The sequence below is a fragment of the Thermobia domestica genome, chromosome 8 (genome assembly GCF_964235325.1).
Source record: "Thermobia domestica chromosome 8, izTheDome1.hap1.1, whole genome shotgun sequence".
NCBI lineage: Eukaryota > Metazoa > Arthropoda > Insecta > Zygentoma > Lepismatidae > Thermobia > Thermobia domestica.
Genome location: NC_137461.1, coordinates 184,424,078 through 184,442,939, shown reverse-complemented (window position 1 = coordinate 184,442,939; position 18,862 = coordinate 184,424,078). Strand labels below are relative to the sequence as shown.

General features: G+C 35.5%; 1 protein-coding gene across 7 annotated transcripts in view; it reads right to left on the bottom strand.

Annotated features, from left to right (window-relative positions):
• Atg4a (Autophagy-related 4a) overlaps positions 1-18,524 on the bottom strand; it is a 440,329-nt gene extending 421,805 nt beyond the window's left edge. For 3 of the 7 annotated variants that reach the window (XM_081769295.1, XM_081769301.1, XM_081769303.1), the window contains exon 1: positions 18,361-18,461. The gene's annotated coding sequence lies outside the window, so the exon portion shown is untranslated. Of the gene's footprint in view, positions 1-18,104; positions 18,256-18,339 lie in introns of those variants that run through there. The other 4 variants (XM_081769296.1, XM_081769297.1, XM_081769299.1 and 1 more) reach the window with 4 other exon arrangements.
• Positions 18,525-18,862: the final 338 nt, after the last annotated feature.

Sequence of the window (18,862 nt, the reverse complement as noted above, 5' to 3'; positions counted from 1 at the left end):
CACAAGGAAATCTCTCTGTACGTCCGAGGAAAACACCTACCCCAATGCCTCGTCCCTGCTAGAGATGATCGACTGGTCTGAAAGTGGTTATGAACCTTCCTTGACATGCAAACTTTCAACAGCAGACGTAAAGAAGTTTGTAAACGTTCCGATGAAAGCACCACAGTGGCCATGCCACGCTCAATCTACAGAAAGGTGCATGAAACAAGTTACAGAGGTAGCAGGAAAGGTCTACACGCATAAGAACGTGAGGGGTACATCAAAGTTCAAAAAGCAAGTCGACACACGATGTCCAAAAATGAATCAAAACAGGACTTTATGAAACTTGTTTTGTGAATAACTTGTGCGTTAATAGTATTGCTTACTTATTACTGTTTCTTGAATACATCGTATTAAGTAAAACAAGGACAGCTTTATCACAAAATGTAACAAATATAGCATATTATATATATATATAGTAGCAAGTAAGAATTGTATGAACTGTATGATGCTGCACTTACAAAATAATTCATTACAATTGAAAATTAGTAGTTTGTCAATGTGTTCAGTGAGGTATTTTAAAAGTCTATGAAAAATGCGTTTCTCAAGATTCGGAACAGATGTTACAGGGTTCAAGCATGGAGAATGTTACATGTTTTTACCACAACAATTATAAAATATAATAGTACGTAATCAAAATAATACTTTCTTTCTGTTCGTAGTAACAGTAATACAATAATATAATGTCTAAATACAGCATTTGAGTACGTAGGTCTATGTGTGCAGAAAGTTCATTGAGTATTTCTTCAAAGTATTGATTATTTATTGCTTCTTATTGCACTTCTAGCTTGTATCAATAAGTTTGGTGACTAATAAATGTTTTAAACGGAAAAATATTTTATTTTATAGCATCACATGGCATTTTCGAAAGTATTTTGGTATGAAATTCCGAAATCTGCTCTTGTGCTATATCCAAATCTCAATTTACCTAACTAGAATTTATTTAATCACAAAACTAAGTGCGGATTTCAATTTCTCGTACCTAAAAACATATTTTTAAGACCCCTCATCATGAAAAATTGCAAAAAGTATATTTCAACCTCAAAAATGACATGCCCTACTATCTCAGTCTAATACATTATCATATAAAATACTTATGAATTAGTTGTTGGAAGTTTAACGACTCCTTGCAACATCGAGTCTTTACAGCTTAACTTCGAATCCGCAACAAATTCACTTCTACCTAGAATCGAATCCGAATTTCCCGTACTTCTTCAGAAAGGTACTAATTAGCTGCATGGGCATGCAGTAACAAGTAATTTAACAAAAAGATATAATTCACATATACTTGAACCATTCTCAATTTACTTTATAGGAGTAACGTAGAATTCAATATACATAAACCATTTAAGACTGGTGAAGTAAATACAACTACGATCAATAGTGTAGTCTACATATCAAGGACGCACTTCACATTTCTATTTTAACCCTCGTCTGACTGCTTGAAGGAAATCCTGGTATTTTCTACATTTATTTATTTATTTATTTATTCAATAACAGAAATATCTGTTCTTTGAACGAGAAGAGGTTTATTTGACAAATATTTCGAAGGCTCATTTAAACCTCCTTCCTCACCTTTGGATGGGCATTTCAATTAAAGTAAATTGATGAAAACTAAAAAGGGAAAAGCAGACTTTGGTAAATGAACTTCGGGGTCATCTTTCGCGAGGTAGTAGTGCACATTTAGTGTGTTAATATTACAAACTGGGGATAATGCAATAGCCAGAAAGAGTCTTAAAGATTCCGATTCGCCGCATATATGAAACAACGCGTTACGTTATCAAGTGACAGCGCGTGACAGAGTGAGCAGCATCTACACCTCACATGCAAAGGGTCCCGGGTTCGATTCCCGCGAGTCATTTTTTTTTACTTTAACCAATAAATTAGCCATTTGTAACTACAAGTAAAATTTTAATTCACAATATGTTTTAATGCATAAAACAATAGAAATGTTCAAGTCAGTTGTAAACGTTTGCAATGTTCCATGTTAACCTGTAACAAAATGTAACCTATCCCGTAAATATATTAATATCACAAGTTATATTATGGTTACCACAGTCGTAGTCTAAAAAATGTTCTTGATGCTTCGTTTGTATATCTGTGGACAGTGTGCGAATTACAAGGCAGATAAGGGGAAAATTCCCTTTGGTAATACTGGATGTATGTTATAACCAGCGGGGTATTTCAGACTTCGCTTCAGTGTCGGGGGGGGGGGGGGGCAAGAGCACCACCGACATAACACTCACGTTTTGCACTAGTATATTAGTCGATATTCGAATAAAATTTATGTATTCCTCGAACTCTTCGGTGGGCAATTGCACCCTCTTACTCCAATAAATGACACCCCTGGCTACAAATGTCATACTTTCCCATACTATTGTCGTCTGAAATGGTGCTCCTGGTTATACATCCAGTATTACCAAAAAGGGGATTTCCTCCCATCCCCCTCGTAATTCGCACACTGTCCACAGATATACACACGAAGCGTCAAGAACATTTTTTACACAACGACTGTGGTAACCATAACTCGTGTTATCAATATATTTACGGAATAGGTTACATTTTGTTCCTACTTAACATGGAACATTGCAAGGTTTTACAACCGATTTGAATATTTATATATTTTTATGCATTATAAACATATGGTGAATTAATATTTTACTTGTAGTTACAAATGGCTACTTTACTGGTTAAAGTATCAAACAAAAAATGACTCAAGCGAAAAGTTAACCCGTACCCTTTGCAAATGAGGTGTAGATGTTCCTCACTTTGCCACGCCGTCACTTGATAACGCGTCGAGTCGAAAACTTTAAGACGATTTTCTCCGCTATTACTGGTTATTGCGCTATGTTTAAAAGTTATTTCAAACGATTTATTCGTTTTCCCGTAATGAGATCAGCAACGGTGGTATCAATTTTATATATTTAGAAAACAATTATAGCAGTTTAACTCTTCGTTCCTTAAAGATGGAATTGTCAAACCGTTGTAGGATGTGTCATCTTGTTTTTATGTAGGAGTATATATACAAAACTTCATCGTCCTAACATTAAAGATATACAGTTTCTTGACATAAATTCTGTTCCCTTTCCCCTCGATTAACACAATTTTAATGAACATGATAAAATCTCGTTTCGAGCTATGCTAATTATGCTCTAGAAATCATTTCAAATGCTTGAAATTTTTTTCCATTATGATGGGATGGTATTTTACTCGAATGTGAAGAAAATTATTGTAGGAATTGTTTCACCCCCTCCTTAAAGGCGGATTTTTTAAAACACTACAACACATACCTACTAATTTTAAATTAGAAATATATGCACTGAGTTTTATATTCTTAAATTAACCCTTTTAAGATTTTTTTTTTTTTTTTTTTTTGTGTGTGTGTGTGTGTGTTTTTGTTGACTTTCAGTCAAGAAGGTACAGCATCATCCCTAATTATCGCAGGATTATGGTTCATACGACGTTTTGTTCAGAATAGAGGAGGCTTTCAGACAGTATCACTCACATGTCCCTATCATGTATCTGAGGGGATTTTTTGACAAAAAATATCTTCAAAGTTTGGGGCACCCTGAGTCCCCCCCCCCCCCCCGATCTGAGCACAAACCTGAAAAATCTTGAAAAATACAATGTAGTGTACTAATTCCTTGTGACAAATTAGAATTTCCTGTCTTCAATAGTAAGGGCGGTATTTTTTTTTTTTTTTTTTTACGTATGATGGGAGAGCATCAAATAAACGCCCAAAATTTCCCTAAAATGCACCCTACAAAATTTTAAAATTTCCTGACACGTCCCTAACTACCGTAGGATAATGATTCATACGTCGTTCTCTTCCGAATAGAGAAAGTTTTCAGATATTACAACTCACATGTCCCTCGGACGTCACTAAGGAGGGAAAAATTAAGGAAAATAGGGATTTTCTGTGAAAGATTCATTTTTCTCATTTTGGGGCCCTTTGGCGCGGCCCTGGGTAAACATACAGATCTGGAAATCACTTACAACAATAGTACTTGTGGTACTAATTACTTGTGACAAGTATCAATCTCCTATCTTCAATACTAAGGACGGGAAAAATATATCACTCTTCTGCGAATATACCCAGAATGTCCCAGAATACCCTATACAAACTTTAAAAATTCCCTGACACGTCCATAATTATCGTAAGATGATGATTCATATGTCGTTCTCTTCAGAATAGAGTAGGCTTTCAAACAGTACCGTTCGCAGGTCCCTCGGACGTCCCTAAGGAGGGAAAAATTAAGGAAAATAGGGATTATTTGTGAAAAAATACCATTTTTTCCTATTTTGGGGCCCTCTGGCATGGCCCGGGGTAATCATACAGATCTGGAAAGCACTTGCAAAAATAGTACTTGTGGTACTAATTACTTGTGACAAATACCAATCTCCTATCTTCAAAACTGTGGGCGGAAAAAATATTTTCCCATGTGGGAGAAGTGCGCAAAACGCTCCAAATTACAATAGTAACAAAAAGGATACTATGAAAAAACATCCCTGACATGTCCCTAGCTATCGTAGAATGATGATTCATGCGTCGTTTTGTTCAGAATCTAGTAGGTTCAGAAAGTACCACTCAGATGTCCCTATCGTGCGCTTGAGCGGAGCAATAATCGCGAAAGTGGGATTTTTGGTTAAGAAATATCCCTTTTTTTACCCTTTAGCCCCTCTGAACTCCCTTTCTGTGTTGACGAAGAGATCCGAAAAAATTCAGATAAAAACTAAATGGACCACCGATTGTTTGTGTAAAACTTCAGAAATCTAGGGTTAAAGAGAAGCTCACAAAAAAAAATGTTGAATTTAGACCTCACTAAAGAAAGGGTATTTGTAAAGTTATGACGTCATATCCCCCTATGTTATGACGTTCGGAAGCGTATAGATCCTTCCAAGGCTTTCTTCAATGCCTCCTCTCTTGTAAAATAAAAAAAAGGAACTAAATAGCTTTCTTAGTTCTCTTTTAATCGAATTTTGAAGACACTATCATTTCGTAGTAAAAACTACGATATATCTTAAAAGGGTTAAAGGTCTCGTGAGATATCCGTCTCACGAGACTTTGCTCTAGCATAAATCTTGAACGCTCTTTCCTTATGCATTTTAACGAAAGTAACATGACAAAATCTCTGCTCAATGACATTATTAAATATGTTCAACAATTAATTTCTAACTGTTTACAGTTTCCATGATGATGAAATAGGTAACGATGATTTGAATATGAATAAAATAATTTTTCAAATGCCCCCTTCCCTTTCTTAAAAGCGAAATTTTGGAAAATGTTAGGATATATGCCCATTTATTTTTAATGAGAAATATGTATAGAAATTTTCATATTCCTAGTTTGAGATTGAGATACTTTATTTTTAGTACGTATAAAATATGAACCTCTCTCGCTCCTTAGTATACACCTCTGAATTAAAAAGAAAGAAAAAAAATCCAGGTCACGCACAGTGTTCAAAAATTCTTTTTCCAGGGCTCAGATGTCTTTTCGTTATGACTGTGCAGGCAAGATTGATGTCGTTCTTGTAATATTGTACTTGAAATGCCCGCTCCTGGCAGGGGAAGATTGGATTTATATAATATATTTGAAAGATATATTTAAGCACTCTTCCTCTCCTTAGGATACGCCTATGAATCAAAATGAAATACGAGAAACCAAAGTCGACTCAATTCACAAACTTATATAAATGAAAATGAAAGTGACCATGTGATTTAATAACTTTTAAACCAGCCGACCAATATCGATCAAATTTTCAACATAAATGAAATTCAAACCTGGGATGGTTTTCATAATTTCACTTTGACGGAACAACTTAGGCAAGGAAGAGGAGGTATATATATATATATATATATATATATATATATATATATATATATATATATATATATATATATATATATATATATATATATAAAGATCGAAAATGGCCGATATTAGTGTAAAATCCATAGTTTCCAGGGTGACTGAGATGAACTGTGACACTTTCGATTACGTTTAAATTCAAATTCAGTTCCGCAGCTTGGGGGAGAGGGAGGAGGAGATACATGAAAACGATCGAAATGGCTTATATTAGTGTCGAATGTATAGTTTTCGCGGTCGCTGAGACGAACAGTGACAATTTCGATGCCGTTTAAGTCTAAATTCGGCCACCGTTGCCCTTTATGTCCAAACGGAAACGTATTCTGCCTGTGCGAAGAATTGGTAATTTGCTAGTTAATTATAAATAGTTTAACTATTTTCTCGCCTTGGCTTTCACAAATAGAAAAAATGAAATGAAATTTTTGAGCTTTACGTTCCACGGTTATGCTGGTTAGGCTAATGGAGACGGTGATGATGGGAGATGAATGAAATGGTGGAATGAAGAAAGGAGGAGGAAACGGGAGAAACCAGAGGAAACTAACCCACACGGTGTTTGTCCACCACAAAGTTCACTTGACAGGAGCAGGGTTTGAACCTAGGACCCCAAGCACCAGAGGTGAACGCTTTACCTCTGAGCCTCCGGGGCCCGTTTTCATAAACAGAAAACGGGAATTTAAAATATGTACAATTTGATCTTTCTCCTCTCCTCAAAATCGAAATTTTCGAAGGTGCTGGGACTAGTGTCAAGTTGCTCACATACTGAGTTTGATCTATCTTAAGTGGGTTTGGATATTGTGATTAATGTGATTAGTTTGATATTGTGATTAATGTTATGACTGAAAATCGTAGATTTCCAAAACTTCTGGTTGGCATTGAGGGATAAAAATTGAAATAAAAGTTTTTTTTTTTCTTCCTTGGGACGTTTCAATAATATCGAAAGACCTATTGTCGACGTCTCTTGGCATTTCTCCTTTGTAGAGAGCAATATATAAATCGGAAGTACTAGTAAATTTTTACCACTTCCTGTATGGATAGAGTAATACGAAGTATGATGAGTGTTAACTTGAAATGTTAAATAGATTCCAAAAGCCAAATAATAATAATTGGTTCTCGATATCTTAAAATTTCTTCTGACAGCTGTCGACAGATGAATGGAGACTTTTGATATTTAAGCAAAGCATAGTTTGGAAGTCTAAAAATTCTGCTGAAGTCAAGTGATAGGCCTAACTATGTTCATTTCAGATGGTTCAGCCATTTTCCTGTAATATATTTGGTCTAGGAATTAATTCGTGCGGTTTTACAAAAGATGGCGTAACTAGCTTATTGTCCCATAGTTTCGTTGATCCAAACATGCGTTGAAAACTACTGTCATTGAGCATCTTGTTTAGTATATGTCAGTTGCTTGAAGCGGAAACAACAACATTTTTTCTTCAACTGAAAATGGCGCATTTTGTGCCTGATAAAGTGTTTTTGCGGGGAGTTATTCTTCATTGCTTTAACATGAAGAAAAGTGCTACCGCAAGTCATCATATTTTAGTGGAAGTGTTTAGTGACCATGCTCTAGCTGAGCGAACGTGCCAGAAGTGGTTTGCACGGTTTAAAGGTGGTGATTTCAGCTTGGAAGACCAAAAGCAATTTGGACAGCCAAAAGAATTTGAAGATGAAGAATTGAGAGCATTGCTTGATCAGGATTCGTGTCAAACGCAGGACGAACTTGCAGAAGCATTTGGAGTTGAGCAAACAACAGTTTCCAAACGTCTCAAAGCCATAGGAATGATGCAAAAGATGTCTTATTGGGTTTCACATGAATTGAAAAGAAAGACGTTGAAAGAAGAAAAACCGTTTGCGAATTGCTGCTTCAAAGACAGAAAAGGAAGGGATTTTTGCATCGAATTGTAACTGGTGATGAGAAGTGGATTCATTACGAGAATCCTAAACGAAAAAAGGCCTGGGTGAAGCAAGGTGAACCAGGTCCTTCACAACCGAAACGAGATATTCATTGTGCAAAGGTTATGCTGTATATATGGTGGGATTTGAAACGTGTGGTGTACTATGAACTTCTGAAACTTGGTGAAACCATTAATGGACACCGCTATCGACAACAATTAATGCGTTTGAAGCAAGCTCTGGCCTGAAAACGACCAGAATGGAATAACAGGCATAATAAACTTATTTATCAAGATGATAACGCTCGACCACATGTCGCAAAACCGGTCAAAACCTATTTGGAAAATGTCGGATGGAAAGTGTTACTCCACCCGCGATATTCACCAGACACTGCTCCGTCTGACTACTACTTGATCGATTGCATGAATAACGATTTGATTGGACAGCGGTTCACTTCTTCAGAAAATATCGAAAAATGGATGTTTGATTAGATTGCGTCAAAAGATGAGGAATTCTTTCGACACGGAATCCGTAAATTGCCTGAAAGATGGGAGAAAGTAGTGGCTAGCGATGGACAATATTTTTGTTAACGTATTCATTTACTTTGTTTTTGAAATAAAGCTTCAATTTTTATTAAAAACCGCACGTATTAATTCCTAGACCAAATATATATATATTAAAATGCTACAATAGCAATTAAAAGCGCCTGAGCTCCAACCTATAACTTTGTCTTTCAAATCTTTCATTTATGGTTATGTGTGATTTCACGTTTAACAGAGACAAACATTTTGAGTATTTGTACTTTAAATAATCTAAATTAGTTAACTATATCTTTTCTATAAAGTTTATGATATAAAATTATTGTTCAAAGCCTTTGTATTTTAATAAGCCTTCTCTAAAATAAATGCATGTGAATTGTGCTTCCATCTTCCGAGTTCTTTTAAACTATGTTTATATGTTTGTGGTCAATCCTTTCGACAATAGATCTCGGAAACTACAGGCTCTAGAAAGGTGACGTTTTCACTGATCGATTGGAAATTTTGCGTAGATTGTCCAGTTCTAATTGAATATTTAAAAAAAAAATAAACATGGCCATTATTTCTTTATTACATTTTTTTAGGGTACACTGGAAGCGTTGAAATTTAAAAAAAAAAACTAAAGCATCATAGCCTATGTGTTATACATTCCAACACCACAATGTTGTATATTGGGGTTGTATATGTCTCAGGCGTTTGTTCCATGGCCAAATAATAGTGAAAAACGAAGGATAACCATTTCTCGAGTCTAACATAAGATAAATCTTTATTTTTGAGTGTTTTGCCCAATGAACACCATACATAACTGACATTATAATTAATTGTACATGTAATGTATTTGCTTATTACATACTGCATGCAAGAAGAAAGAAAACACTGGTCATACATGAATTAGAAACTCCAACCGGAAGTAGGCTCAAATCTTGCAAACGGTGCAAGATATTGAGGAAAAAATAATCGAAAAAATCTCCACTTTATGATACCCCTTGCCGATTTTTTTAAAATCAAGACGTCTTTCACTTGTGTCTGTAAAGGGACATGTGTATAGGTTGTGAGGAATGAGAAGGAGATTTATGCTCATATGCGAATGATGCGCTGTGTAGAGAGCGCAGGTTCAGCTAGTACATATATACTTTAGAATTAGTGTTTATATATCGAGAAAAATATTATGTATTATAATTATATATTTTTTTTCTTTGGGTTTAATGTCCCACGATTATACTCTGAAGCTAACGGAGATCGTAACAATGATGGAATGAAAAAAAAAATGGGGAAAATGGATAAATCCAATAAGACCCACGCATACGGTTGTTGTCCACCCCAAAAACTCATTATGCAAATCTTTTATGCATTAAAGGTATCCCGGCATTCGTCTGGTGGGGCTGCAAAATCACAAATTAGTATGCTTGGTATTGAAATTCGAATCTGGGGACTTCCAATTACGAAGCATCAACTAATCTACGTTCACTCGGATAATATTATTAAATTACTTTTCTGCATTTTTTTTTTTTTTTTTTTTTTTGTTTTGTTTTGTTTATTATTTTTATGAAGCAAAGAATGAATATTCTACTTGGGTTTAGAACTATCGCTACTACACTTTTAATTGAAACTAATAGTTTATGTTCATTATTTCTGTCCATTTTCTACAAATTACTTGCAGAGACTATTCTGAGTAAATGTTTTATTTTAGTAATGTTTCATTAAAGTTTAGTCATATGTTAATTACCATTTCAAATATTCATAAGTTTCCCCTTCCGATTGGGATAATGATTAGAATGAAGTTTCCTCTTTTTATAAAATTCTGGATAAATGTAATACTTTTTAAAAAGACTTAATTCTCAATTATCTGTAAATATTCAAATAAATTAGAATGAAGACAATAATACTAAGGAACATTATTAAAACAAAACATTGTTATTTAACGAATTGACAGAACCAAACTTTTCTTAAAAAAAATAAAACTGATCACTTCGCATATTTTGTGTCTTATATCTTTTTATTGTTTGTTTTCGTGTAAAATGTTTAATACCTATGATTATTAGAGCCGTGCTGTATGTATAGTAACTAACATTATGAAAGACTTACATTGTATTTCTAGTAAAACATAAAATTCCCTCTCTCTTTGTAATTTTCGCTGCGCATTTGCCATGTTTACGAAAATGGAAATTAGAATTTGGCGATGAATGTTTCGGAGATTTTTATTAATTATACCTTCTTTATTTCTTAATTTTAAATAGAAATATGTGTTTTCTTTTTCTGTATATTTCTAAGAAGACGTTTAAGATTTTCTATCATAAGAAAGAGTTATTTCTATTTATGTATTTTGAAAGACATGTGACAGAAATTCTGGACAGAAGGGTACAATACAGAGGGGCCTACAAAATGAGTCAAACACGAGGTTCTCCCGTACCCTATTTTCGAAGGAGGGTGTATAGGTGGAATTTTCAAATCGCAACATAGGTCGAGTTGTTAGGACCTTGTTTGATAGATCGTGGAAACCAAACAGCTTAGTACAATATTTGTTCTGATTTCGGGCAACATGACGGTGCACCAGCACACAAAGTACGCCAGCTGTTTGGTTTCCACGATCCTTATTGGACCAACGTATGAGTAATACATGGATTGGGCGTTGAAGTCGCGCCATTGACGTTCCATTATTTCTTCACATATTTGCTCTATGTACTTTTCTTTGGTTTTGTCAGTTTCTCTTCTCAATTCATTATCCAGCCTCCTGTATTCATTGATGTCCGTACTTTTTGCCCTTCTGCGTTCCTCCATCTTCTTAAGCATCGCTTCAGTTATCCATGGTTTTCTCGGTGCTCTTTCCATCTTGCCAATGTTATTGTGGAGTGTGTCAAGTAGAATCTGTTTATCTTTTCCCCAAATATCCTCTATACTGTCAACCATATCGCCTGTTGCACAGAATTTTTCTTCAATCTCTTCTTTCATATCATCATCGATATTTCTTACTCTCTCTAAGTTCCATTTTCGATTTCTCCTACCATTTTTCTCGATCGACTTTAACCTGGTTTGCACGTCCGCTACCAAGAAATTGTGATCCGAATCCATGTCCGCTCCTGGCAGTGTCTTCACGTCTCGTACACTATCTCTGAAACGTTGCTATACAAGAATGTAATGTAATCGATTTGGTAGCATTTCTTATCTCCTGGATTTCTGCACGTGTACAGCTTGGTGTTTCTTTCCTTAAATCACGTGTTCATTCCCAACAGATGATGTTGCTCACAGAAATTGATAAGCATTTGACCTTGTTCGTTTCTTCTACCTAGTTCACATGGTCGCACTACCTTATTCGCAGCTCCTTCTCCTACTACGCTGTTGAAGTTTCCCAGTAGTATGGCGTTGACCTTACCTCTTCCTTCCTGATGAAATGTGTCACTAATCTCGTCAAACATTACTTCTACTTCATTATCATCATGGTCGGTTGTTGGCATATACACTTGTATTACCACAATACCCACTGGTTTTCCATGTAGTTTTACAAGCATCAAGCGATCACTGCAGCATTCAAGTTTGGCTACACTTGTTGCTGCTTCGTTCTTCATTGCAATCGCGACACGATTCTCGGCCTTACCGTCACCTGAATAGTATATTCTGTAATTTCCCGATACTATCTATCTTTCCCTGGCCATCTTACTTCACTCAAGCCCAATATGTCCACTTTATATTTGTCTATTTCCACTTTCAAATTTTCCCTCACATCGTAGACTTCGTAAGTTAAAGGTTCCCAAGCTGAAATGAAAGTTATTTTCTCCTCTGATGATTCTTCTCGTAGTCGTCCCCATCCGGAGATCCAAACTGGGGATTATTTTACCTCCGAATTTTTTTTTTACCCCAGGAAGAACCATCATATTTATTTATTCTCCTCCTCCGTCCCTTCTGGGAAAAATAATGTGGTAGTATTTCCATTTCCTTTCCACATCTCCATGCCGTTGACCATCTACTGGTTCATCCGCCTTTTAGGAGAGTTTCCCCTCCTAAGAACAAGAAGGTGCCCTGACCTACAACCGCTCATCCGCCCTCCGAGAAGGCCGTTCGCACTTGGTAGAAGCTGACTCCTTTCCCGGGATTCGGTGGGTCCCCACCTACGTTAGTCGCCAAAGACGTTGCCCGCTTTCTCCCGCGAGGAGGTGTAGGTTGGGATTTTCCCTTCCTTTGGGATGAGACCCGAAGGTTTTTCTCAAACGTCTAATAATAAACAACTGTAATAAAAAAAAATGGAAAACAAAACAAAACTCCAAGCCCAAGAAACGAAACAAGAATTCACTGTGCCTCGTCATTCGCTCGCTTTAGCCAGACTGCAGAAATGTAGGTTTATTTGATGGCCAGGAATGCCGGTACATGTGCAAGCTAGGATTTGATTACACTGAAACCTAGGCCATCACCGGCATCATTTACTAATGCATTTAGTGTTGTGTCCCAATTCTCTCCCTAAGCAGTCAAGAATCATTGCATTCATTTTCCAGTTGCTTTCCCACAATACCTGTGTTGGGTACGAGTTGTGTCCCAATGCGAGTTTGTGACGCTATAGAGTAACGGATGACACTACACTGCAACGAGATTTCACGTACGTTTATGTATCAGTTTCTGTTTAATTATGTCCCCTGCAGAAATACACTGAAATAGTGATGTCATTTCCTCTTCGTTACCATGGTGATCGCCATGTTTTTTTTTTTTCCCTAAAGAAATGGATGAAGTGATAGGAATACTATGAAGTATACTGTTAATAAGAACACATAGTTAATAAGAATTTTAGAATAGTTTGAAGACAAAGTAAAGATGGCAGGAAAAGATACAGATTAAGAATATGGGACCACTATTTAGAAAATTTACGAGTGAAATCTAATGATTAACGAAGTAACATATAAGGAACCCTTTTCTACAGTGGCCACATCTCTAGGTAATCTTATAAGATAGAAGTTGCATAAGTAATGCTAGCGCCATTACTACGTAATGCACAATCAACAAAAGCAACTATACACAATGTAAAAGCTCTAAGGTACAACTGATGAGCTTCGGCGCAATGAAAATAGAACAAATATACGATTTTTCTACAAGGAAAAATAATTATCTACTTTGAAAATAATGATTATATTAGCACATTTAGATATTTTACAGCCACGCTTTAAACTGTCAGTGCATGGTTACAGTGGCTACAAAATAAACAAACAAACAAACAATCAATCAAAAAGAGATGGATACGAAGCTTGTAACTATATGCGTTCTGAAAATTTTCAATCTGGACCAATTTCTGATCGGTTAACATGCATCGGATTTTACCTTATATTTCCTACTTACGGTACTTTAAAAATACATACTGACAGTACGACAGGAAAACATCCAATTATGAGTGGTTCAGCATAACTTTTAAACACTATTTCTGTAGACTTAATAATGGAATGTAATGTGTGATACTAACACTACTAAATGAAAAGTTTCCAGAATTATTTAAATTTAATATCCGATAATACATAAGCTAAATATATTTTGACACTTCACGTAACCTCCAAATGTGTAAATCTCAAAATCTGTGATATCAGGGGGAATATTTCACTTTCAACGCTTGACATTGCAATCCGGAAGTCAACACGTCACTGTTTTCGCTGTGTACTTAGGTTTTTAGGCCATGTTGTTTAAAAAATAAAACTACGATCACCATGGCAACGAGATGGACATGACGTCACACTATTTCAGTCTATTCTTTCCTTATAAATAGATCTTTTCATGCAGAATATTGAATTTTACCTGCACATTTTACAAAATATGAAGTGGCAAACCTAACCTAATATTAACAGAAATTAGCGAAATGGTAATATTGTTTTCGATCGAAAAACATGCTGACTTCTCTTAACTAAACATTGGCCGGCGAGAAAAAGGATATGTCCCCTTTTCTTCCATAAGAGTCCCACTTAGTAATACTCAGACTTACAGTCTAATATTCAACGCGAACATTATGAACTTTGCCGTCTACACAAATATGTTACTTATAAACATATCTTTCGATGTAGATTATTCAACTTTACCTGTAAATTGTGCAAATTGTGATTGCCTCAATATGCCAGCTTTTACTTCAATACCTTCTATTTAATTTTGTCGCCTGCAGAAATTTGTTCCTTATAAATGTCCTTTCATGCAGAGCATTGAACTTTACAAAATATGGCGTGTCAAAACTTGCCCAACAGCCAATAAATACTGATATAATGCACGAAAGTACTCCTTTATTTGTTTCTCGATTTAAATATTAACAAGTTACTACTCAAGTGCTCAGGAAAGTCAGTTTCATCTAGAACGAAACACAGGCACAGTTTGTTGAGTTAATTATTCATTTAGTCTGTTTGCTAAGATTGATGCGTTCAAATGACAGCTCGGGTGAACTTCGATCAGGCATGCCACAAGAAATTTGGCTGGAGAGGTGCAAGCTTTTTGGGGAGAAAGGTATACGTCATTACGTCTATGTAGTATATAACGGGTATTATTCTGCACCCAAAAAGACGATAAGCAATTGTAAAAAAGACTTTCACCTTATATATATATATATATATATTAGGGTGGTCTTTAATTTTCGATTTCCGAATTTCTTTGCTCCCAACCTCTAAATTGGTTTCATGTCGGACCAAATTAATCTGTGAAAAAAATGGGCTCAATCGAAGAATATTTAACCGACCCCCAAGCGACCTAAACATCTGAATGCATTTACAATGTATAGTATATGGCAAAAGTTTGTAATAAACTCTTGTAACTTAAAAATGGTGAGGGAAAAGAATCATATCTTGGATAGAGGTTGTAGAAGTAGATCCATACCTGATACCGAGTAGTGACCGAGATCAGGCATATCTTTACGTCCACCATCTTGGATTCGGGCACAAAATTTTAAACCAGAAACTGCGGCATTTGCATTCTTTGATGGTGAAGTGCCACAACATGTGAAAGAAAAAATGGTTCTTAATATAAAAGGGAGTATAGAAGAGAGTTGTAGGTAAATATATATTTTCTATAAACAAAACTGATATTCTGTATAGAAGACACAATAATCTTTCAATAGTTCAAGTTTCTAAAATATAAATCTACTGATAAAATCAAAATAACAGAATATTAATTATTGTCCGTAACTAACTATTGTGTGATCGAGAATAAATATAATAATTACTGTATTGTCGATTCATGGTCGGAAACAAGAAATAGTAAATCAGAAATAATTATGTGATTATAACGTCAAAAGAAAAACTATAGTCCCTCAGAGTATAAACACTTCATCCAGTTCCTTGCCAGGTGGTAAAGTGCCCAGGACCGACGAGACGTTACCACGTTGGGTAGAAACGGATATCCACTGTATTAAACAAGATGTTAAGCGAACTTCGCCGGAAACACAAGAAATGCGTCTTCCTACCTCCCTAATGAATTCAAGACTTCTTGCACCCCAAGCACCACTTCTTTCAATAGCGATTGGAGTGAAAACAAACTTTTCGAGAAGGTTGTTGTATTTTCTTTGCTTTTCAGCTTCTCTGCGATTAGCAACAGCTCCAGCATTCAATACTGACAGAGGGAGACTTGAATGAGCGTATGTATCAGCGCATGTGAAGTCCCACAATAAACTATTATTTCAAAGCTAAAAAGAATTAAATTACCAGAGATAAGTTCAAAATATAGGAAGATATATTTTTATAATGAAAGGTTACCCAACAACAATGTCACAAAACACCATTTCCATTTAAAATTTTGGGTCCGAATACAAAACTGCGGACATCAAAACGGCCGCCATCATGCTATTTCTCAGGGTCAGATGTGGATTACTTCCAATCCCTGTATCCAAGATTTGGTCCCTTTCCCTTCAGCTGCTTTAAAGTAAGGGTTTATTCCAGACTTTTTTTTTATATATTAACATATTGGATATGCATTCAAACTTTAAGTCGCTTGGGGGTCGGTTAAATATTCTTCGATTGAGCCCATCTTTTCATGGATAAATTGGGTCCGACATGGAACCAATTTAGGGGTTGGGAGCAAAGAAATTCGGAAAAAATAATTTCGCCATGTAATTAAGGACCACCTTAATATATATATATATATATATATTGACTAATGTTTAGCAGAAGGGGTCCAGCAATTGTTTCTAAAAAATGTTACAATTTTGCTCATTTCTGTCCACATTAGATTAGTTTAGTTTATGTTACATTATATTAGTGTACAGGTCCACCATAATTTTCAAAAAAATTGTATAATTTCGCTTATTTGTACTAATATTACGTTAGCTTAGGTTAGTTAGATTTGTATACGTTATCTTAGGTTTAAGTACTTGCATCATCTATTTCTCCTGTAAATGTTATGTTCTTTACGTGCCTTTAGACCCCTTCTGTTAAACGTAACTTATATTATCATTATTATTTTCTTAAATGATAGAACTTGACTGTATTTACAAGAGAAAGAATACAGATGAAGTGAAGATCAAAATTTTATGCTTAAATCATTTCCATTAAACACGTGCAGTTTTATTGAGAAAGTGTACAAATGTTGACTCAGAAGGTATTGAGGGCGGCCTGAACCCGGTGGATCCTTCGTGAGTGCGCCCCTCACCCCGATGCGGAAATATTCTTTTATTCGTTCTTTGAGCAAAAGTGCACTTTCAGCAGAACATTTATAGAAACCATACCTAAACGAGCCATGCGAGGCATCTAACCCCCTTCGCTCGCTCAGCTGTTTTTTTAGTTCTAGTTATTTCCCTTTCGAGAGATTTATAAAAAAAAAAAAAAAAGTCCCAGCCTTATAGCCCAGTGGACTGCTTCACTAAATTTGTCTTGATTGTTTTTGAAAACGTTGACATGTAAAAAAAAAACAAAAAAAAAAAAATGGCGCGTTCCATCATGGAGGAATTCGCCTGTTCTAAGTAAATTTGTTTTTACACTATTTGTAAAATTACTTGGGGGTTAGAGGCTCAGGACATATCAAAAAGGGCTTGTGTATAGCCCGCTCCCCTAGTTCTTCTTCTTCTTCTACTACTACTACTACTAATAATAATAATAATATCGAGAACAGAACCCAACCAACCCCTGCGAGGCTTCTAACCCGTTCCTACTACTAGTATTGCTACTAATTACCTCACCACTTCTACTACCACTACTGCTACTGCTACTACTACTACTACTACTACTTATATCGAGAACAGAACCCAACCAACCCCTGCGAGGCTTGTAACCCGTTCCTACTACTAGTACTACTAGTATTGCTCCTAACTACCACCTCACCACTTCTTCTTCTACTACTACTACTACTACTACTACAGCTACTATTACTTATACTAAAGCCTCCTTACCACAAGATTTACATTTTAAATCTTGATAGCATGTGATTCCGATTCATTATGAATTAATATGAATCGTTAGAATCACTATGATTCGTTAAAAATCACTGGGGGGAACGGGCTATACTCAATCCTCAAAAAGTTGTAATAATATATAAATATTGTAAAGAAATTAAATTTTGTCAAAATTTAAAATTATGAACAAATTCAGAATTGTAAGAGCATGACACTCCAGGTGTAAAGATGTCAGTCATCCCAGCTGTTTTGTTACATAAGTAATACTGGAGATCTTATATTTGCAAGATTGAGGGACAAACTAAGATATCGAAAATCACGTTTCTGCTCAAAGTGCACTCTTACCGTTCTTTGATTTAAATACTAACACTTTACTACTCAGGTGGTCGGGAAAGTGAGTTTCACCTATAACCTACCCAACCATAGTTTGACGAGTTAATTATGCACTTACGTCTGTCTGCAAAGATTAATGCGTTCAAATCACAGCTGTACATAGTGATAGCAATTTCTTAGTACGTTGGCACAGACCGGCAGAATAAATACTAGTCTGATTCCCAATTTACAAATATTACTTTCTGCTTTAGCACAAACACAACCCTTAATCTGAACCAAATTAATATATTACATTTCGAGGTACTTTTCATTTAATTAGATATATTTACAACATCACACAATTTTCTATTTACCTCCCGTCAACATAAACTTACAAAAAACTTCTTATTCATTTTTAAGGCTTATATTTGATCAAAAACATACTTCTTACTCATAATTGTCTCCCTTCTTTCCAGCTGCCTAGCCAGTGATGCCAACTTGAAACAGTAAAAAATTACATCTCGAGAGGCAAAAAATCCCTTTTGCATCTTAATTTCTCATGTTGCACTATTATTAGTATTAGTATTATTATTATTAGTAGTAGTAGTATATTACTACTACCATTACTACATTATTATTATTATTATTATTATTATATGAAAATGAAACTGTATGTCATGCAGTGGCGTATTTAGGGGGGTGGCTTCCGGGCTCAAGCCCCATCCGAAATCTTACTTAGTATAGTAAAGTAAATGAAATATCTTGCAGAATTTTCACATTTTCAGGCAAAGCCCCCCCCCCCGAAAGTTAGCAAAGCCCCTCCCGAAACAAAATCGTAAATACGCCACTGATGTCATGTATTACTTTTTTCAATCTCTGAGTGAATTATCAATAAAT